Here is a 23,408-nt window from a genome sequence, read left to right on the forward strand (position 1 = left end):
CTCTGCTTTTGTGTTACCAGTTTGTGATGTCTTTTCAGCTTGGGGTGCCCCGAATTGGTGAAACAGCACCCACTTTCCCGCAAAACATGAAAACTAAATTTGGTCAGTTTTTACATTACAAGAAGGAATCTGGTGCATATCAAGTGCAGCTGAGTTAAGTAAATTCTACAAGACCCCGAAGTTGCATCTGTTGAAGATTCTGGAGGAAAATGCACATGAGGAGGTTATGCAGGCAACTAACGAGCTCATTATGAATTTGGGCCTTGAGATTGGAGCCAGAGCCATAGGTCCCCCCTCTGATGAAGAGCCAGGGCCCTCACAGCCAAAGAGACTAACAGTCACATACTGCGAGTCCTCCAACTTGGGGGATGGAGCAGATATCATTATGGCTGTGTCAAGACCAGTGGAAAACTGAATAAAACACAATGTGGCATCAAACTGGACCCCAGTCTAACAAACAAACCTGCCGCTGTTCTGTTGTGGTGGCAGGCACAGAGATTTCAGTTCCCTGCGCTCAGCAACCTTGCCCGCCACATCCTCATCATCCTGGCTTCCAGTGCCCCATCCGAGCAGGAGAGAGGAGAGACGGTTCATGCTCAGCAACATCCTCTTTCTTCATGGGTGTTTAAAGGGATGGCTAAAAAGTCATTGCCTATGCATGGTGTTGGATTCATTAAACAGTAATTTTGTGTTTAGCTCTGTTATGCTATATGTTGCATGAGATGTTTGGTTCTGTTGAAACAATGGATTGAATAAACGATTGAATATGTTTTTATTACATTTTAATTTCCGAGATACCAACCTGTTTAAATAAAACTATTTAACCTTGCTAACAAAAAATACACATTAAATTCAATTATATCAATGGGTTCTGTATACGGCAAAATGCGCGTTCATTATTATTGCTTTCAATTATATTATTTGTTGGTTTACTTTAGTGTGAAATTAGCTAAATTCATTTCCCAAAATCGAATTGAATATTTTAGAAGAAATAAAATATATTTATTCTGTGTATAATACTCATGCATTTTGTTAAAAAAGTAAAGGTTTCTATCTGCCTCTGTTATGACCATATTGGCTTATCCATTCCAAACTTCTTCTTAAATAGTCTATCTGGAAAGTATCGGTAGGCGATGATCAATTCTGTGACTGACCAACCCCTAATTAACAAAGATTTTGTCACGGTTGTCGTAAGAACGGGACCAAGGCGCAGCGGATGTTGAGTTCCACATATTTATTGCAAAGTGAAACTTAAAGAAAAAAACAATAAATTGTTGTGTCTTTGGCATCATTAACACTGAAGACTTAATGATCAAATAACTCCCTGTAATTATTATTACACGATTAAACTGATTAATCATGTAACTGTAATTAACTAGGAAGTCGGGGCACCAAGGAAAATATTCAGATTAAAAAGTTCTAATTTTCCTAATATAACTTTTCAGATATTTTAATATCTGATTAATTAGTCTTCTGATTAATGAGTTATTCTTTATTTTACCTCACGTTAGTCTCATTCCAAACATCAAAAATTGTTGGTGATCTGCACGAACACAGTCTTCACTATGAGTCATCCATACATCAATTGTTTAAAATAATATATTTGCTGTCTAAGTAATTAACAGAAATGCATAACAAACAGTAGATGGTTACAAGGAAATGATAACGGAGTTTCCCTGGTGGGATAAACCGGTATCGCGGCTTGGTGGACAAAAAGGGAATTGGGGGTCAACTGAGATGAGACACTACAAAAATGACAACTATAACAATTTAAATGCTATTCCTTTGCACATGAACGCTCACTCATTCGGGAACAATTGCAATCAATATATATATTTACGCTCAGTGTGTCGTTGGGATCTCTGTTGAAAAGTTAGTTTCCGTTGGAGAGTCTGTCCGCTCTCTCTCTGTAGTGGTTAGAATAGACAGTTCAGAGTGACATTCATTCCTGTCATTATAGAATAGATGTTTCGGCGGTTGTCGGTCTTCGCGTTCAATGATACTGAATTCCTAGCTGGAGACCAGTAATTAATATCAAAGACTTGTTCTTATTCTGTCAGTATTGATAGTCTAACAGTTTAACCACGTGGGATGGTTATTAAAAGATTCAGCAGTCTGGTCTGAAACCTTGGCCCTCTCGTTATTGAGGTAAGTTGGTCTGCAACCTTTGTCGTCTCGTAATTGAGAGAAACATGGTCCGTTGAGAAATTCTCAAGGTGGGGATTATATTCGGAAGAGCAGAAAAAGGCTGTCTCATGAGGGCGTGCCAGTGACTTAAGTGAAACTTCACACAGACATTCAATTCTCTCACATTACATCATTACATAGCATCCCATAATTTCACAAATAGTTTAATCTTTCCTCGTTCATCCTGTACAACAATTAGATGTAAGCCTCATATGTGAGGCTATTGTATAAACAGCGTTATGGATATTATATATTGTATCCCATGAGTTTCACAAAATTATACCAAACGGACCAGTTCGTAGCTGGATTCTTCACCGATCTTTTATACCTTCTCCAGAACATAAATGTTGTTCGGACCTCAAGTTCTGTGAGGTGGAATAAATTATTTTGTTCTCTATGAAAATTCACTCTCTCTCTATACAGTGGCCATGAGATCTCCTCCAGGAATTTATGACCTCTCTCTGACCACAGCAGCCTGGGTGTAGGAGACAGGGGGTAGGGGGATGGTGCATAGAAAAAGGCTGGTGCAGAGGGAGGGGTGCTCGCTGTACCCAAAGAGGGCAACGTCATGACAAAATCAATAAACAAACAACTAAACGTGACTACGTGGTGCACATGCACAAACACAAAACAATATCCCACAAACACAGGTGGGAGAAATATCTACTTAAATGTGATCCACAATTAGAGACAACGATTACCAGCTGCCTCTAATTGGGAATCATACAAAACACCAACAAAGAAAATATAAACTAGAACACAACATAGCAATTATAAACGAGAATACCCTCTAGTCACGCCCTGGCCTAATACACCACAGAGAAACAAGGGCTCTCTATGGTCAGGGCGTGACAGTGCCCCCACCAAAGGTGTGGATTCAGGCCGCAAAACCTGAAACCTGTGGCCGCGAACCCCGTCGTCGTCGCTGTCCTCCCTTCTCTCCTTGCGTTTGCCGCCAAGGAAGGCTATCCTATCCTGCCATGATTTCCTCCCATGTCCAGGATCCTTTCCTATCCAAGATCTCCTCCCAAGTCCAGGATACCTTCCCATCCAAGACCTCCTTCCAAGTTGAGGATTCCTTCTCCTCCTGGGCACGCTGCTTGTTCCTGTTATGGTGGGATATTCTGTCACGGTTGAATTTCACATATTTATATTAAAGTGAAACTTAAAAGAAAAACAATAAATCTATAAACGAACAACTAAACGTGACTACGTGGTGGACATGCACGAACACAAAACAACATCCCACAAACACAGATGAGAGAAATATCTACTTAAGATGATCCCCAATCAGAGACAACGCTTACCAGCTGCCTCTAATTGGGAATCATACAAAACACCAACATAGAAAATATAAACTAGAACACAACATAGAAGTTATAAACTAGAATACCCCCTAGTCACGCCCTAACCTACTACACCATAGAGAAACCAGGGCTCTCTATGGTCAGGGCGTGATAGATTTAGCCTACATTCATACTAACAGGTCGCGGTTTTACGGGCTCCTAACCAATTGTGCTACATTGAGTGTTTTTTCATGTTGTTTGTAATTTATTTTGTAAATAAGGTTGATGCTACCATCTCTTATGACTGAAAAGAGCTTCTGGATATCGAAACAGCGATTACTCACCAGAAACTGGACAAAGATTTGTATCTTTAATGAGCCTGACATGAAGGATATAATGCTGCTCCCAGACAAGAGCCAAATCAAATTCAAATGAAGAAAAGGAGATTCGGGGGGAGGTCAGGGTGCCTTGTGAGAATTTGTCAGCGAGTGGATAACCCTCTTCTTCCATCCTTTTTATTGAGTGAATTGCAATCACTGGAGAATAAACTGGATGAGCTCTGTTTGAGACTAACTGGGAGGCTATTTAACAGACAATTAGTTTAACTGGGAGGCCATTTAACAGACAATTAGTTTGATAACATCTTGAAGCTAGGGGGCACTATTTTTTATTTTTGTAAAAATAACGCTCCCAAAGTAAACTGCCTATTTCTCAGGACCAGATAATAGAATATGCATATAATTGACAGCTTAGGATAGAAAACACTCTAAAGTTTCCAAAACTGTAAAAAATATTGTCTGAGTATAACAGAACTGATGTTGCAGGCGAAATCCTGAGAAAAATCCAATCAGGAAGTGGCTCTTATTTTGAAGCCCCTGTCTTTCTATGCATCCCTATTGCCCATTGAAAGGGATATCAACCAGATTCCCTTTTCTGTGGCTTCCCTATTTAACAGAAAAGAGCGTAATAAACATAGCTTCTACAGCGCTGGAAAAGTTTGTTAGCTATTCCAAGAGAAGGGGGCTCCTTTGCAACCTAGCTACCTAGCTAGCTGGCTAGTTGGTAGCAGGTGTTAACAAAGACAATGATCAAAATTAGGTATCCAAGTTCATAACAGGAAATTGCAGGCTATATAACAGACAATTAGATTAACTTGTAGGCTATTTAATGCACAATTAGTTTAACTTGTAGGCTATTTAACAGACAATTAGTTTAAATTGGATGCTATTTCACAGACAATCAGTGGTGGAAAAAGTACCCAATTGTCTTACATGAGTAAAATATACTTCAATAGAAAATTACTTAAGTAAAAGTGAAATTCACCCAGTAAAATATTTGGTTTTAAATAAGTATTTCAAGTAAATGTATGAATAATTTCAAATTCCTTATATTAAGCAAACCAGACTGCACCATTTTAATTAACTTGGAGGCTATTTAACAGACAATGAGTTTGTTTATAGGGACATTTCCTTCAATCCTTATACAATATTATTTATGAATATTGGTTCAATATCTAAATGTTTATTGATTGAATATTTTTCATTGGTTGGGTTAAATTGTTGTACATTTCTTTAAAATGTTGTTGCTAAAAAAATATTTACTGCCCCTTTTCCTCCCTTTTATAGGATCCATGGCTGAAAACTACCTTGAAAATGGTTCCTCTAAACCTTCTGACTCCTGTGTGTGTAATTGTGTAGCTCTATTTGAACTGCAAATCTACTTGAGGGACATTCATGCTGTGACTCAGAGTTGCCTCCGCTGTGGGTACACTAGGACTAGGAGAAGCCAATTTATAGGCAGCACACCTGCATGGAATTTGCACCTCTGAGCAGCCATGGTAGTCACATTTGCATTTAAAATGTTTAAACACAGGTTTGAATTTTGCATCTTTTCGCATGAGAAAATAAGCTGTTGACCAATCTGAGACACTACCACCGACAGGTCTGTGGGTGAATCAAACTTCCCACCAGTACGATTCCAATGCTGTAGCCTATATTATAGCCATTCAAATCAAATCAAATCACATTTATTTGTCACATACACATGGTTAGCAGATGTTAATGCGAGTGTAGCGAAATGCTTGTGCTTCTAGTTTCGACAATGCAGTAATAACCAACGAGTATTCTAACTTAACAATTCCAAAAACTACTACCTTATACACACAAGTGTAAAGGAATGAAGAATATGTACATAAAGATATATGAATGAGTAATGGTACAGAACGGCATAGGCCAGATGCAGTAGATGGTATAGAGTACATATGAGATGAGTAATGTAGGGTATGTAAACAAAGTGGCCTAGTTTAAAGTGGCTAGTGATACATGTATTGCATAAAGATGCAGTAGATGAATATACATATGAGATGAGTAATGTAGGGTATACCAAGTATATGCATATCCTAGCTTCCGGGCCTGAGTAACAGGCAGTTTACTTTGGCAGGTCAGTCATCTGAAGTTCCAAACAAAAACCAGTCTCCAAAACAGGTTAAAGGTCTTACTAATATCGGCTACGGATAGAGTGATAACACAGTCGTGCGGAACAGCTGATGCTCTCATACATTTTTCAGTGTTACTTGCCTCAAAGCGAATATAGAAGTAATTTAGCTTGTCTGGTAGGCCAGTGTCACTGGGCAACTCGCGGCTCTGCTTCCTTTTGTAGTCTGTAATAGTTTGCAAGCCCTGCCACATCCGACGAGTGTCAGAGCCGGTGTAGTATCATTCAATCTTAGTCCTGTCTTGACGCTTTGCCTGTTTGATGGTTCGTCAGAGGGCATAGTGGGATTTCTTATAAGCTTCCGGGTTGGAGTCCCGCTCCTCGAAGCGGCAGCTCTACCCTTTAGCTCATTGCGGATTTTGCCTGTAATCCATGTCTTCTGGTTGGAATATGCACGTTCGGTCACTGCGGGGACGACGTCATCGATGCACTTTTTGATGAAGCCAGTGACTGATGTGGTGTACTCCTCAATGCCATCGGAAGAATCCCATAACATATTCCAGTCTGTGCTAGCAAAACAGTCCTGATCACGTCCTTATTGACCGAGTCACTGGTGCTTCCTGCTTTAGTTTTTGTTTGTATGCAGAAATCAGGAGGATATAATTATGGTCTACAGAACCAGGGTGTCTGTAGTGACGCCTTTAGTGCTCAGGTGCAATGCCTAAGACTGCTGCGCCACTCAGAAGACCCATTAAATTAATCAAAACAAGAACATTTTACATTTGGCTAGAATTCTAAAGGAAATTATCTCAACAGAGAAACATTTCCTACTGTGTGCTACCTATATCCCCCCAGTAGAATCCCCATAGTTGAATGAAGACAGCTTCTCCCTCCTGGAGGGAGATCTCAATCATTTCAAAGCCCAGGGACATGTACTAGTCTGTGGCGACCTAAATGCCAGAACTGGACAAGAACCTGACACCTTCAGCACACAGGGGGACAAACACCTTCCTGGAGGAGACAGAATTCCCTGCCCCATATCAAATCAAATCAAATAAAATGCTATTCTTCAGATAGCATGATTAGCAGATGTTATTGCAAGTGTAGTGAAATGCTTGTGCTTCTAGTTCCAACAGTGCAGCAATATCAAACATGTAATCTAACAATTCCACAACAACTACCTAATACACACAAAACAAAGTAAAGGAATGAAGTAATAATATAATATAATAATATATATAATAACACTACCTTTAAAAAGTTTGGGGTCACCTGAAATGTCCTTGTTTTTGAAAGAAAAGCTAATTCTTTGTCCATTAAAATAACATCAAAATTATCAGAAATACAACATAGACATTGTTAATGTTGTAAATGACTATTATAGCTGGAAACTGATGATTTTTAATGGAATATCTACATAGGCATAGAGGCCCAACCATCTCTCCTGTGTTCCAATGGCACGTTCTATTAGCTAATCCAAGTTTATCATTTCAAAAGGCTAATTGATCATTAGAAAACCTATTTGTAATTGTGTTAGCACAGCTGAAAACTGTTGTTCTGATTAAAGTAGCAATAAAACTGTCCTTCTTTAGACAAGTTGAGACTCTGAAGCATCAGCATTTGTGGGTTAGAATACAGGCTGAAAATGGCCAGAAACAAAATTCTTTCTACTGAAACTCGTCAGTCTATTCTTGTTCTAAGAAATGAAAGCTATTCCATGCGAGAAATTGCCAAGAAACTGACGATCTTGTAGAAGATCTCGCTGTGTACTACTCCCTTCACAGAACAGTGCAAACTGGCTCTAACCAGAATAGAAAGAGGAGTGGGAGGACCCGGTGCACAACTGAGCAATAGGACAAGTACATTAGAGTGTCTAGTTTGAGAAACAAAGTCTTCTCATGCTTTGTTGATTTCAAAAAAGCCTTTGACTCAATTTGGCATGAGGGTCTGCTATACAAACTGATGGAAAGTGGTGTTGGGGGTAAAACATACGACATTATAAAATCCATGTACACAAACAACAAGTGTGCGGTTAAAATTGGCAAAAAACAACACATTTCTTCACACAGGGTCGTGGAGTGAGACAGGGATGCAGCTTAAACCCCACCCTCTTCAACATATACAGTGCCTTGTGAAAGTATTCGGCCCCCTTGAACTTTGCGACCTTTTGCCACATTTCAGGCTTCAAACATAAAGATATAAAACTGTATTTTTTTGTGAAGAATCAACAATAAGTGGGACACAATCATGAAGTGGAACGACATTTATTGGATATTTCAAACTTTTTTAACAAATCAAAAATTGAAAAATTGGGTGTGCAAAACTATTCAGCCCCCTTAAGTTAATACTTTGTAGCGCCACCTTTTGCTGCGATTTCAGCTGTAAGTCGCTTGGGGTATGTCTCTATCAGTTTTGCACATCGAGAGACTGACATTTTTTCCCATTCCTCCTTGCAAAACAGCTCGAGCTCAGTGAAGTTGGATGGAGAGCATTTGTGAACAGCAGTTTTCAGTTCTTTCCACAGATTCTCGATTGGATTCAGGTCTGGACTTTGACTTGGCCATTCTAACACCTGGATATGTTTATTTTTGAACCATTCCATTGTAGATTTTGCTTTATGTTTTGGATTATTGTCTTGTTGGAAGACAAATCTCCGTCCCAGTCTCAGGTCTTTTGCAGACTCCATCAGGTTTTCTTCCAGAATGGTCCTGTATTTGGCTCCATCCATCTTCCCATCAATTTTAACCATCTTCCCTGTCCCTGCTGAAGAAAAGCAGGCCCAAACCATGATGCTGCCACCACCATGTTTGACAGTGGGGATGGTGTGTTCAGCTGTGTTGCTTATACGCCAAACATAACATCTTGCATTGTTGCCAAAAAGTTCAATTTTGGTTTCATCTGACCAGAGCACCTTCTTCCACATGTTTGGTGTGTCTCCCAAGTGGATTGTGGCAAACTTTAAACAACACTTTTTATGGATATCTTTAAGAAATGGCTTTCTTCTTGCCACTCTTCCATAAAGGCCAGATTTGTGCAATATACGACTGATTGTTGTCCTATGGAAAGAGTCTCCCACCTCAGCTGTAGATCTCTGCTGTTCATCCAGAGTGATCATGGGCCTCTTGGCTGCATCTCTGATCAGTCTTCTCCTTGTATGAGCTGAAAGTTTAGAGGGACGGCCAGGTCTTGATAGATTTGCAGTGGTCTGATACTCCTTCCATTTCAATATTATCGCTTGCACAGTGCTCCTTGGGATGTTTAAAGCTTGGGAAATCTTTTTGTATCCAAATCCGGCTTTAAACTTCTTCACAACAGTATCTCGGACCTGCCTGGCGTGTTCCTTGTTCTTCATGAAGCTCTCTGGGCTTTTAACGGACCTCTGAGACTATCACAGTGCAGGTGCATTTATACGGAGACTTGATTACACACAGGTGGATTGTATCATTAGTCATTTAGGTCAACATTGGATCATTCAGAGATCCTCACTGAACTTCTGGAGAGAGTTTGCTGCACTGAAAGTAAAGGGGCTGAATAATTTTGCACGCCCAATTTTTCAGTTTTTGATTTGTTAAAAAAGTTTGAAATATCCAATAAATGTCGTTCCACTTCATGATTGTGTCCCACTTTTTGTTGATTCAACACAAAAAATAAAGTTTCATATCTTTATGTTTGTGTCACGCCCTGGTCGAAGTAATTCGTGTTTATCTTCATGTATTGGGTCAGGCCAGGGAGTGGCATGGGGTTTTTGTATTGTGTTGTGTTTTGTCTTGGGGTTTTGGTGTGTATGTATTGGGATTGTAGCTAGTGGGGTGATCTAGCAAAGTCTATGGCTGTCTGGAGTGGTTCTCAATCAGAGGCAGGTGTTTATCGTTGTCTCTGATTGGGAACCATATTTAGGCAGCCATATTCTTTGAGTTTGTTGTGGGTGATTGTCCTTAGTGTTCTTGTTCCTGTGTTAGTTTACACAAGTATAGGCTGATTTGGTTTTCGTTACGTTCATTACGTTCTTTGTTTTGTAGTGTTTGTATTGATTCGTGTTTACGTTTGTTTATTAAACATGGATTGCAATCTACATGCTGCATTTTGGTTCGATCCTTTTTCCACCTCTTCGTCAGAGGAGGAGATAGAAGAAAGCCGTTACAGTTTGAAGCCTGAAATGTGGCAAAAGGTCGCAAAGTTCAAGGGGGCCGAATACTTTCGCAAGGCACTGTATATCAACGAATTGGCGCGGGCACTAGAAAAGTCTGCAGCACCCGGCCTCACCGGGTGCTGCAGGAACATAAATTTCAACATACCAATTAGGATTTGGCTAAAAATACTTGAATCAGTCATAGAACCCATTGCCCTTTATGGTTGTGAGGTCTGGGGTCCGCTCACCAACCAAGACTTCACAAAATGGGACAAACACCAAATTGAGACTCTGCACGCAGAATTCTGCAGAAATATCCTCCGTGTACAACGTAGAACACCAAATAATGCATGCAGAGCAGAATTAGGCCGATACCCACTAATCATCAAAATCCAGAAAAGAGCCGTTAAATTATAATAATCACTTAAAAGGAAGCGATTCCCAAACCTTTCACAACAAAGCCATCACCTACATAGAGATGAACCTGGAGAAGAGTCCCCTAAGCAAGCTGGTCCTGGGGCTCTGTTCACAAACACAAACACACCCTACAGAGCCCCAGGACAGCAGCACAATTAGACCCAACCAAATCATGAGAAAACAAAAAGATAATTACTTGACACATTGGAAAGAATTAACAAAAAAACAGAGCAAACTAGAATGCTATTTGGCCCTACACAGAGAGTACACAGCAGCAGAATACCTGACCACTGTGACTGACCCAAAATTAAGGAAAGCTTTGACTATGTACAGACTCAGTGAGCATAGCCTTGCTATTGAGAAAGGCCGCCGTAGGCAGACATGGCTCTCAAGAGAAGACAGGCTATGTGCTCACTGCCCAAAAAATGAGGTGGAAACTGAGCTGCACTTCCTAACCTCCTGCCCAATGTATGACCATATTAGAGAGATATATTTCCCTCAGATTACACAGATCCACAAAGAATTCTAAAACAAATCCAATTTTGATAAACTCCCATATCTACTGGGTGAAATTCCACAGTGTGCCATCACAGCAGCAAGATTTGTGACCTGTTGCCACGAGAAAAGGGCAACCAGTGAAGAACACACACCATTGTAAATACAACCCATATTTATGCTTATTTATTTTATCTTGTGTCCTTTACCATTTGTACATTGTTAAAACACTGTATATATATATATAATATGACATTTGTAATGTCTTTATTGTTTTGAAACTTCTGTATGAATTGAATTGAATTGAATTGAAACAGACGCATCACAAGTCCTCAACTGGCAGCTTCATTAAATAGTACCTGCAAAACACCAGTCTCAACGTCAACAGCGAAGACGCGGTTCCGGGATGCTGGCCTTCTAGGCCTTGAGATAGAACAACAGATTTTTTAACCTTGTCAGCTCGGGGATTCGTTCTTGCAACCTTTCGATTACTAGCCCAACACTCTGTATAGACATACTCTCTGTTCATTTTTTTTATTTCACTTTTATTTAACCAGGTGCCAAAACAGATGGCACTGTGATAGACTGCATCCAGTTTGCTGAGAGAGTATCGGAAACTATTTTGTAAATGACATTGCTGAAGTCGAGGATTGGCGGGATAGCCAGTTTTACGAGGGTATGTTTGGCGGCGTGAGTGAAGCTGATTCTAGATTTAATTTTGGATTGGAGATGTTTAATATGAGTCTGGAAGGAGAGTTTACTGTCTAGCCAGACACCTAGGTATTTGTAGTTGTCCACATATTCTAAGTCAGAACAGTCCAGAGTAGTGATGCTAGTCGGGCAGGCATGTGCGGGCAGCGAATGGTTGAAAAGCATGCATTTGGTTTTACTTGCATTTAAGAGCAGTTGGAGGACACGGAAAGAGTGTTGAATGACATTGAAGCTCCTTTGGAGGTTAGTTAATTAACACAGTATCCAGAGAAGGGCCACATATTCTAAGTCAGAACCGTCCAGAGTAGTGATGCTAGACGGGCAGGCGGGTGCGGACAGAGATCGGATGTAGAGCATGCATTTAGTTTTAAGTGTATTTAAGAGCAATTGGAGGCCACGGAAGGAGTGATGTATGGCATTGAAGCTCGTGTGGAGGTTTGTTAAACACAGTGTTCAAAGAAGGGTAAAAGTATACAGAATGGTGTCGTCTGTGTAGAGGTGGATCAGGGAATCACCCCGCAGCAAGAGCGACATCATTGATATACAGTGGGGCCAAAAAGTATTTAGTCAGCCACCAATTGTGCAACTTCTCCCACTTAAAAATATGAGAGAGGCCTGTAATTTTCATCATAGGTACACTTCAACTATGACCGACAAAATGAGAAAATAAAATCCAGAATATCACATTGTAGTTTTTTTACTTTTTTGCCCCACTGTATACAGAGAAAAGAGTCGACACGAGAAATGTACCCTGTGGTACCCCCTGTGTTTGACACACTGAACTCCATCAGAGAAGTAGTTGGTAAACCAGACGAGGCAGTCATTTGAGAAACCAAGGCTGTTGAGTCTGCCGATAAGAATATGGTGATTGACAGTCGAAAGCCTTGGCCAGGTCGATGAAGAAGGCTGCACAGTACTTTCATTTTTCGATGGTGGTTATGATATCGTTTAGTACCTTGAGCGTTGCACCCGTGTCCAGCTCGGAAACAGGATTGCACAGCGGAGAAGGTACGGTGGGATTCAAAATGGTCGGTGATCTGTTTATTAACTTGGCTTTCGAAGGCTTTAGAAAGACAGGGTAGGATAGATATAGGTCTATAACAGTTTGGGTCTAGAGTGTCTTCCCCTTTGAAGAGGGGGATGACCGCGGCAGCTTTCGAATCTTCTCGGGATCTCGGACAATACAAAAGAGAGGTTGAACAGAGTGGTAATAGGGGTTGCAACAATGGCGGCAGATATTTTTTAGAAAGAGAGGGTCCAGATTGTCTAGCCCAGCTGATTTGTACGGGTCCAGGTTTTGCAGCACTATCATATCATCTGTTATCTGGATTTGGGTGAAAGAGAAGCTGGGGAGTCTTGGGCAAGTAGCTGCGGGGGGTGTGGAGCTGTTGGCCAGGGTTGGGGTAACCAGGAGGAAAGCATGGCCAGCCGTAGAGAAATGCTTATTGAAATTCTCAATTATCATGTTTCCTAGCCTCAGTGCAGTGGGCAGCTGGGAGGAGGTGTTCTTATTCTCCATGGACTTTACAGTGTCCCAGAACTTTTTGGAGTTAGGATATTTCTGTTTGAAAAAGCTAGCCTTTGCTTTCCTGACTGACATATTATCTACGTACTTAATCTACGTACTTATTACCTCAATTTCCTCAACTAACCAGCACATTGACTGTTTTATATATATATATATATATATATATATATATATATATATATAATATATATATTTATATTGTCTGTTGTATATAGTTTCGCTATTGTTATTTAACTGCTGATGTTTCATTTTTTGTTTGTTTTATTTTCTATTTGTTACTTTTGTTTTCTATTTTTTACCTAACACTTTTTTTTCTAAACATCTTAAAGCCGGTTAAGGGCTTGTAAGTAAGCATTTCACCTGTTGTATTCGGCACGTGACAAAACAAATGTGATATGATTTGATTTGAAACAGTGAAAAAACAAAGACCATTGTAAATACAACCCATATTTATGTTTGCAACAGTGTGTATAGACATAAAATTACATTTGAAATGTCTTTATTCTTTTGGAAAATGTGAGTGTTATTTTGAAATGGAGAGAGAGAGAGTGTGAGAGAGAGAAAGGGAGGGAGAGGTAGAGGAAGAGAGAGAGATAGAAAGAGAGGTAGAGCAAGAGCGAGAGAGAGAAAGGGAGAGAGAGAAAGAGAGGGAGAGAGCTCTCATTATTTTAATGAAGACAAAAGAGGTCTGCAGCTCAATGTTGATTGGATGGGAGGATTGGAGCGTCACAACGTGTGTGAGTGTGTTTGCGTGTGGGGGGTTATGGGGGTTCAGGCTGGTGGCAGTCAGTGCCTGAGGCAGGGTTGAGGGGTCATGGCCCCCAGGGGGTGGCAGGGCCACACTAACCAGGGGACTTCTTCTCAATTAGCAGAACCGGAACTCCAGGCAACCACACACACACCTCAAACTCTCTGCTCACACAAATACATCTCACAGAACTACAGTCACATAGTACTGCACAATACAAAATACTGTCATTCACAAACGCATCTAGTGTGTTATTTTTAGATTTGCTAACTTCTTAGTAATGACTCGGGACGTCGGTTCTGATACGAAAGCTTATTTTAGTAAGAATACTTGTTTACGTTACATTTAACAACAATTGTTTTGGTACAGAGCAATGCAGGTAAGATGCTATCGGAAAGTCAGCCACAAAAAACACTAGCACCTGCACATAATTGGCGCGTTATCACTCATTCCTCTCGCAAGGCATTCTGGGACTTGCAGTCAAAAAGCGTAATTCAACACAACCCAATACAATTACATATGCAAATAAATCTAAAGAAATATCTTTAGATACAGCTCAAAGAATAAACTTAAACATTAACTCTGTAACACATTAAAGTTACAACATCCTCCCCCCCCGATGAACAAGTGTGTTCATCTAGATCTCTAGGCAGTATATCAACTGAATAGGTCTCCTCAACAAAGTCCCTGAAGCAGTACGAACTGAACATGATCTAACTAAGCCATCTCGGCCTGGAAACAGTTCCTCAATCTTTCCTAGTTTCCAGGTTTGTCTGGGTAGGTTATCTTCTCCAATGAGTACAACGTCACCCGCTTTCAGTGGGGTGGGCTGTGGTGTGTCACAGCGGTGTGCTGACTTTAGATCCAGCAAGTAGTCCCTTCGCCAACTGTTCCAGAAACTGGTCACAAGTCTCTGCCTGTACTTCCATCTGCGTGTCATTTCCCCTTTGTTTAACGTTGGGTGCTGAGTGTCAGCTGGAAATGGCTTTGGAGGCAAAGAGGTTAGTCTTTTACCCACCAGGAAGTGTGCTGGGGTCAGGGGTTGTGGTTCATCCACCTCATTGTGCACGAAGGTCAGAGGCCTAGAATTTAGGATAGCTTCAACCTCTGTCAGGACTGTGCATATCTCTTCAAAATTAAGTGAAGCTCTCCCAAGAACCTTTCGCAGGCATGTTTTTACTGACCTGACGAGTCTTTCCCAGAATCCGCCCAACCAGGCTACTCGCTCTGCGATGAACCTCCAGGTGATGCCCCTTTCTGAGAAGAACGCCAAGAGTTGGGGCTCTTCGATTGCCTTCCACAGCTCTTTCAAGTCCTGATCAGCTCTCTTGAACGTTTTTGCATTGTCTGAGTAGATTACCTTGCATAATCCTCTCCTTGAGATGAATCTTTTTAGAGCTAACAAGAATGTCTCTGTTGACTGATCTGAGACCAGTTACAAATGCACTGCTCTGGTTACAGCACAAGTGAACAGTGCAATGTATGACTTCTTCACAGAACCATTTTCTTTCACATAGAGCGGTCCTGCAAAATCCACACCTGTGACTTCGAATGGTGGGGATTCAGTTATTCTGTCTTTTGGTAAAGGCGCAGTGACCTGCTGTCCGGCCCTTGCCTTGAATCTCTTGCACACTATACATCTTGCCACTGTGCTCTTGACTAGCTGCCTAGCACTCAAGATCCAGTATTGCTCTCTGATTTGTACTAGAGTGTCTCTTGCTCCAGAATGCATCACCTTCTCATGGTGGTACTGTATCAGCATTTCTGAGTATCTGGACTTATTGGGCAGAACCCATGGGTGCTGCTCTCTGAATGTGAAGTTGGACTGTTGCAGTCTTCCTCCTACACTGAGTAGTTTGTGTTCGTCCAGGAAAGGTTTCAGTTCTCTGATTTTACAGTCATTGTTTAGGCTTTTTCCTGCCTTCAGTAGTTTGATCTCTTGTCCGAAACTCTGTTGTTGTGTTACCTTAATCCAGTACTTTTCTGCATCGAACAGTTCGTCAGCAGTCAGTTCACCTTGCATCTTTATGGTTGTACGAGCATTGGCTATGAATCTCTTTATCCAGGCGGTGACTCTGAACACTCTTTTCAGTTTGCTGTACCTTTCAAGCTCCAACACAGGTTCAGTGCTGTCTGTGCTGTTTGCTGCGAGTTGTACAGTAGCCTGGCAACTGGACTTGAGTTCTATATTCACCTCATCCGGAACCTTGTTTTCATCAGTCTCTTCGGACTGATTGGGTGATGTCAGAATTCTGGGTCCATTCCACCATAGCTCGCTCTGTGTCAAGTTTCTAACAGTTTGTCCTCTTGTAGGGAGGTCAGCTGGATTAGTTTTCCCTTCAATATGTGACCATGACTCTGGATTGGTCAAGGACTGGATCTCCGTCACTCTGTTCGCAACAAACTGTTTCCATTTCTGAGCTGAGCTGCAAATCCAATGCAGCACGATCATCGAGTCTGTCCACATGTTGATCTGTTTTTCTTCCATTTTCAGTGTGGTCATCAAGTTGTTTGCTAGTCTCGCTCCAATCACAGCTCCCATGAGCTCCAGGCGTGGCAGCGTCATTTTCTTAAGTGGGGCTACCCTGGACTTGGATGCGACTAGACTTGTTGTTTCCCTGTCTTGTGACTCACCTTGCAAGTAAGCTACTGCACTGTAAGCCCTTTCACTTGCATCACAGAACACGTGTAGTTTCAGGGTGTGGTTATTCTGTGGCCGCATGTCTGTTCGGTACCACCTTGGTATGGTGAGCTGGTGTAACTGGGGTAGTTCTGAACACCACTGTTGCCATTCTCGTGTCAGATCAGGTGGTAATTCTTCGTCCCAGCTGAGTCCCCTCTCCCACATTTCCTGGAACATGCACTTGATCCTGATGGTGAAGGGAGTTAAGAAACCAAGAGGGTCGAAGATACGTGCAGACGACTGCAGAACACTTCTCTTTGTGTTTTCCTTTTGCTTTAGAATGCTCAGTAGCGGCCTGAGGTCAAACAAAGTCATCCGTTTCCGGCCTCCATACTAAACCTAAAACCTTCAGCACTACTCCTTGTGTTTCTAGCATCAACGGGTGGTCAGTTGTCGTACTCTCCTCCCATTTTGTTTTCAATTCAGGAGAATTTGTCATCCACTTGCAGAGGTCCATGCCTGCATTCGACAGCATTCGCTTTGCAGTTGTTGTCACAAGGTAAGCCTCTTCAACATTGCGTGAACTTGCAATGAAGTCATCTACGTAGAGTGACTCTCTCAGTATCTCTACAACTTCTGGTTGTTCTGTTTCTTATTGTTTCAGGTGCTTCCTGATTGTAGCTGCCAACAAAAATGGACTTGGGGAAGCTCCAAATACCACTCTTTTCATCCTCAGCACACGCAGCTCCTCTTCATTTTCTCCCCTTGGTGGGCTAGTGAGCCATAGAAATCTCGCGGCGTCTCTGTCTCTCTCTGCTAGGGATATCTGCAGGAAAGCTTTCTTGATGTCTGCCATGAATGCGATCTCATGTAGTCTGAACTTTATCAGAACGCTGAGCAGATCCGGATTCAGGTTCGGTCCTGTGAGTAGACAGTCATTGAGAGATGGACAGCCATCTTCATGGGACGAGGCATCAAACACCACTCTCAGTTTTGTTGTCACCTTATCTTCTCGGAGTACTGCATGGTGAGGTAAGTAGTATTTTACGTTGTCTGCACTTGATGCGTTGTCCTTGGGCACGTCCTCTGCCATATCTTGTTGTAAGTAGTCTTCTACTACTTCATTGTATCTGCTGTACAACGTCACATCCTTCTTCAGCCTTTTCTTCAGACATTCAAACCGTTTCTTGGCGATTCTATAGTTGTCTTGGAGTTCTGGCATTTCTCGTTTCCATGGCAACTCCACATGGTATCGCCCATCTTTGAAGGTGGTTGTTTCCTCAAACCTTTGTAGAGCCTCGGTTTCCTCTGAGTTCTGTATTTTCTCGCTTAGAATACCCAGAGACTCAAGCTCCCAGAATGCATGCAATTGCTTGGAGACTAGTGTGTCTTCATCAAGTGGGATGAACATGCAAGTTGCCTCGGCGACACTTGACATGGACACGGGTCCCTGCACCGACCATCCAAAGGTGCTCTCTAAAGCAACTAGCGTCTCCGTCAGTCGCTCCACTCTGCCTGATACTATCTGCCAGTAGTAGTCTGCTCCTATCAGGACAGAGAGTTCAGGATCATTGTCATCTCCTGGAAAGTCTGCGAGCTGCAATCCCCTTTTACTGAGCTCATGCTGAATCCGTTCACCAGGAACCTTCATCACAGCTGTGCACACTTGTGGGGTTTCAATTGCCTCTATCTCTATTCTCTGCTGTTTGTCCCAGACATTCTCCAAGATGACTTTCACTGTGTTGCGTTGGGACGTTGCTGGGGCAGAGGAGCCAAACGTGTGAAGAGTGAGTGCCTCTTGTCTGATTACTGGTAGCTTCAAGCCCTTCACAAAGTTCTCATGTATGAAGCTTCTCTGACTGCCTCCATCTAGTAAGCAACAAGCTATCTTCCTGCCCGATGGGCCTTCTATCCATGCCTTTGCCGTTTGTAGCAACACAGTGTTCTGTCCATCTGGTTTCATCTTCACTGAATGGGGAATAACTGAGGAAACAACAGCATCTACAGAAACAGTAGGGGGTTGCACCTCCCTCCTCTTACTGGTACAAACCGCAATGTGATGTCTGCTTCCACATGTTGCACATGACACATCTTTGACTTTACAGAATTTTGCTATGTGTCTCTGTCCTAAACATACAAAGCATCTTCCCATGTTCTTTAGTTTCTCTTTGCGTGTAGCAATATTGTAGTCAGTGCAGTTTTCTGATTTGTGGTCTGCACTGTCACAAAATAGACACGTTTGTTGTTCCTTCTGGCTGGTTGTATGCAGTGCTGCAGCAGAGGGCATGTTGGGTCTTCTTGTTTTCATTTCATTGGAGAAGCATGACTTGTTCCATGGTTTGCTCTCTTTCTGTTGGTTGTATGATCTTGTCATTTGTAGCGCTCTCTCCCTGCTCTGAACCTCTTTCTGTAGGAAACTGATAATCTCAGACACTTTCCATTCATCATCTACTCCCCTCTGACGACTATAGTCAAGAGCTATGTCCTCTGGAATCATCTGCAGTAAGATTGGGAATAGTAGGCTTCCATAGGTTTCTGACATTACACCCAGTGCTTCCAGGCTCCTAATCTGAATTTCACATTCATCATATAGCTGCCTCAATGCATTTGGATCAGAGGATTTCTTCACAGGTGTGAGATTCAGCAGCTTTGACATATGAGCATTAATCACAAGATCTTTCCTTCCAAATCTGCTCTTGAGTAGAGCGATTGCATTATCATAGTTACTGTCTGTTAACATCAGTCCTGCTACTGCCTTTGCAGCTGGTCCAGTGAGATATGTTTTCAGATAGGTAAACTTTTCTTTTTTACACAGTGAATCATTGTTGTGAATAGCAGTCTCATATTGGCTCCAAAACTCCTGCCACATACTGACATCTCCATAGAATTTCTCAATAATCAACTTCGGTAGCCTTACTGATTGTCTCTGTGATATGTTTGAGTTAGCGTCACTCACCCGGGCTGGTAGTGGATTGACGTCCTGTTTCTTCGTTATCACTCTTTGTGCACGGCTCTTCAGCATGATAATGCGTTCTTTGTAATCCTCCGTGCATGCAATCTCTGCCTCCAATCCGTCCAATGACGTTAACTGTTCAATTCCACGATCGAGTTCAAACAAACTGTCCTCCTTAGTTGATAACAATTCCAACAATGTACTCAAGTGATCGGTATCCGGATTTGACTGGGATATTTCCACATCAATCTGATTCAAAATCCGCCTTGTTGCGCCTCGAATGGTACCCCGCTTTCGTCTCATTCTTTCTGCTTCATGCCGACGTTCCTCCTCAGCCATTTCAGCCACTTCTTCGTCGCAGCTCATATCCCGGGTTTCGGCACCAACTTTTAGATTTGCTAACTTCTTAGTAATGACTCGGGACGTCGGTTCTGATACGAAAGCTTATTTTAGTAAGAATACTTGTTTACGTTACATTTAACAACAATTGTTTTGGTACAGAGCAATGCAGGTAAGATGCTATCGGAAAGTCAGCCACAAAAAACACTAGCACCTGCACATAATTGGCGCGTTATCACTCATTCCCCTCGCAAGGCATTCTGGGACTTGCAGTCAAAAAGCGTAATTCAACACAATCCAATACAATTACATATGCAAATAAATCTAAAGACATATCTTTAGATACAGCTCAAAGAATAAACTTAAACATTAACTCTGTAACACATTAAAGTTACAACAGTTATACCTTGTTCACAATATCCTGACAAACCGACTCCAACCTTACTGTGTTATCCTGTTGACTCCAACCATACAGTGTTATCCTGTTGACTCCAACCTTACTGTGTTATCCTGTTGACTCCAACCATACTGTGTTATCCTGTTGACTCCAACCATACTGTGTTATCCTGTTGACTCCAACCATACTGTGTTATCCTGTCGACTCCAACCATACTGTGTTATCCTGTTGACCCCAACCATACTGTGTTATCCTGTTGACTCCAACCATACTGTGTTATCCTGTTGACCCCAACCATACTGTGTTATCCTGTTGACCCCAACCATACTGTGTTATCCTGTTGACTCCAACCTTACTGTGTTATCCTGTTGACCCCAACCATACTGTGTTATCCTGTTGACTCCAACCATACTGTGTTATCCTGTTGACCCCAATCTTACTGTGTTATCCTGTTGACCCCAACCATACTGTGCAAGCTTGGATATCACTGTTAATAACAACAAATAACCAGGCCAGTTAGTATCCCTAAACCTAACCCTATCTCAGTAACATTATCTCAATAGTACAGCTATATCCCTAACCTTATCCGAGTGGTACAGCTCTAACCCTAACCTTATCTGAGTGATACAGGTCTAACCCTAACCTTATCTGAGTGGTACAGCTCTAACCCTAACCTTATCTGAGTGGTACAGCTATATCCCTAACCTTATCTGAGTGGTACAGGTCTAACCCTAACCTTATCTGAGTGGTACAGGTCTAACCCCAACCTTATCTGAGTGGTACAGCTATATCCCTAACCTTATCTGAGTGGTACAGGTCTAACCCTAACCTTATCTGAGTGGTACAGGTCTAACCCCAACCTTATCTGAGTGGTACAGCTATATCCCTAACCTTATCTGAGTGGTACAGGTCTAACCCTAACCTTATCTGAGTGGTACAGGTCTAACCCTAACCTTATCTGAGTGGTACAGCTATATCCCTAACCTTATCTGAGTGGTACACGTCTAACCCTAACCTTATCTGGGTGGTACAGGTCTAACCCTAACCTTATCTGAGTGGTACAGCTTTATCCCTAACCTTATCTGAGTGGTACAGGTCTAACCCTAACCTTATCTGAGTGGTACAGGTCTAACCCTAACCTTATCTGAGTGGTACAGCTATATCCCTAACCTTATCTGAGTGGTACACGTCTAACCCTAACCTTATCTGAGTGATACAGGTCTAACCCTAACCTTATCTGAGTGGTACAGCTCTAACCCTAACCTTATCTGAGTGGTACAGGTCTAACCCTAACCTTATCTGAGTGGTACAGCTATATCCCTAACCTTATCTGAGTGGTACACGTCTAACCCTAACCTTATCTGGGTGGTACAGGTCTAACCCTAACCTTATCTGAGTGGTACAGCTTTATCCCTAACCTTATCTGAGTGGTACAGGTCTAACCCTAACCTTATCTGAGTGGTACAGGTCTAACCCTAACCTTATCTGAGTGGTACAGCTATATCCCTAACCTTATCTGAGTGGTACACGTCTAACCCTAACCTTATCTGAGTGATACAGGTCTAACCCTAACCTTATCTGAGTGGTACAGCTCTAACCCTAACCTTATCTGAGTGGTACAGGTCTAACCCTAACCTTTTCTGAGTGGTACAGCTCTAACCCTAACCTTATCTGAGTGGTACAGGTCTAACCCTAACCTTATAAGAGTGGTACAGGTCTAACCCTAACCTTTTCTGAGTGGTACAGCTCTATCCCTAACCTTATCTGAGTGGTACAGGTCTAACCCTAACCTTATCTGAGTGGTACAGGTCTAACCCTAATCCAATAGTACAGCTATATCCCTAACCCTATCTCAGTGGAAGAGCTCTAAACCTAAACCCATCTCAACAGAACAGCTTTAACTATAACCCTCTGTGTTAAAGCTCTAACCCTATCCCTATCTCAGTGACACAGCTCTAATGCAAACCCTATCTCAGTGGAACAGCTTTAACCCTATCTCAGTAGTACAGCTCTAACTATAACCCTATCTCAGTGACACAGCTCTAACGCAAACCCTATCTCAGTAGTACAGCTCTAACTATAACCCTATCTCAGTGACACAGCTCTAACGCAAATCCTATCTCAGTGGAACAGCTTCAACTCTATCTCAGTAGTACAGCTCTAACTATAACCATATCTCAGTGGTACACTTCTAACCTAACCCTATCTCAGGGGTACAGCTCTAACCCTAACCCTATCTCAGTGGTACAACTCTAACTATAACCCTATCTCAGTGGTACAGGTCTAACCCCTAACCCTATATCAGTGGTACAGCTCTAATCCTAACCCTATCTCAGTGACACAGCTCGAACCCTATCCCTATCTCAGTGACACAGCTCTAACTCTAACTACAACCCTATCTCAGTGGTACAGAGCTTACCATAACCCCACTTGATTCTCTCCAAGATGGCGTAGCAGTCAGACATCTTTGTCCTGTCGTGTCCCTTGTATACATCATTTTACATATTTTTCTTCGCATATTTTAAAATATTTTGCTAAACCTCAACGTCTAAATAGCTTTTTTTTCTAAAGGATTTATATTTACTTCGGATCTGGAATCCCTCAACTGAAGCTAGGCAGCTAACTACCAGCTATCAGTCAGCAAAGCATTGCCAGCGGTCATCAGCTAACCTTCAGCTCGGAAAGCTCTCGCCAGTTTGAACAACGTGACTCTAACCAGAGCATAACGGACCTATTATTTTTATCCCCGGATCCCTACTGCAAACTGAAAATTTTCATCTGGATCTTCACAACTAGCTAACCGCAATCCCGGATGACTACTCCTGGCTTGCGTTTCCATCCCAGAGCAAGCACCAATTAGCTTGAAGCTAGTCCGGCCAGGGCTCCTGTGCTACCACCGAAGCATACTCCTGGGCTACAATATCCGGACCCCTTCTACAGCCGGTACGGGGCATGGAAACCCGCAGATCCCCTACAACTTGAATACTGACATAATCTGCCCGAGGACTCCAACAGGCCCCTCAGGCGCGACGCCCGCTGAAGGCCCATTCAGCTAACCAGCTAGGCCTGCTAGCTAGCTAGAGCTACTTGGAAGCCTACTAACTTAGCCTACTAAGCAAACTGCTAGCCTGCCCCGGTCTACTAACTGCTAACTTGCCCCGG

General features: G+C 42.1%; 1 long non-coding RNA gene across 1 annotated transcript in view; it reads right to left on the minus strand.

The window, feature by feature from the left end:
• Nucleotides 1-1,214: 1,214 nt before the first annotated feature.
• The window catches only part of LOC149984200 (uncharacterized), a 96,845-nt gene continuing 74,651 nt past the window's right edge, over nt 1,215-23,408 (minus strand). The window contains exon 3 of the long non-coding RNA XR_016495530.1: nt 1,215-3,293. This is a non-coding gene — a long non-coding RNA (uncharacterized LOC149984200). The remainder of the gene's footprint in view (nt 3,294-23,408) is intronic.

This window comes from Oncorhynchus mykiss, chromosome 4 (genome assembly GCF_057628025.1).
Source record: "Oncorhynchus mykiss isolate SJ-2025 chromosome 4, ASM5762802v1, whole genome shotgun sequence".
NCBI classification, from domain to species: Eukaryota; Metazoa; Chordata; class Actinopteri; order Salmoniformes; family Salmonidae; genus Oncorhynchus; species Oncorhynchus mykiss.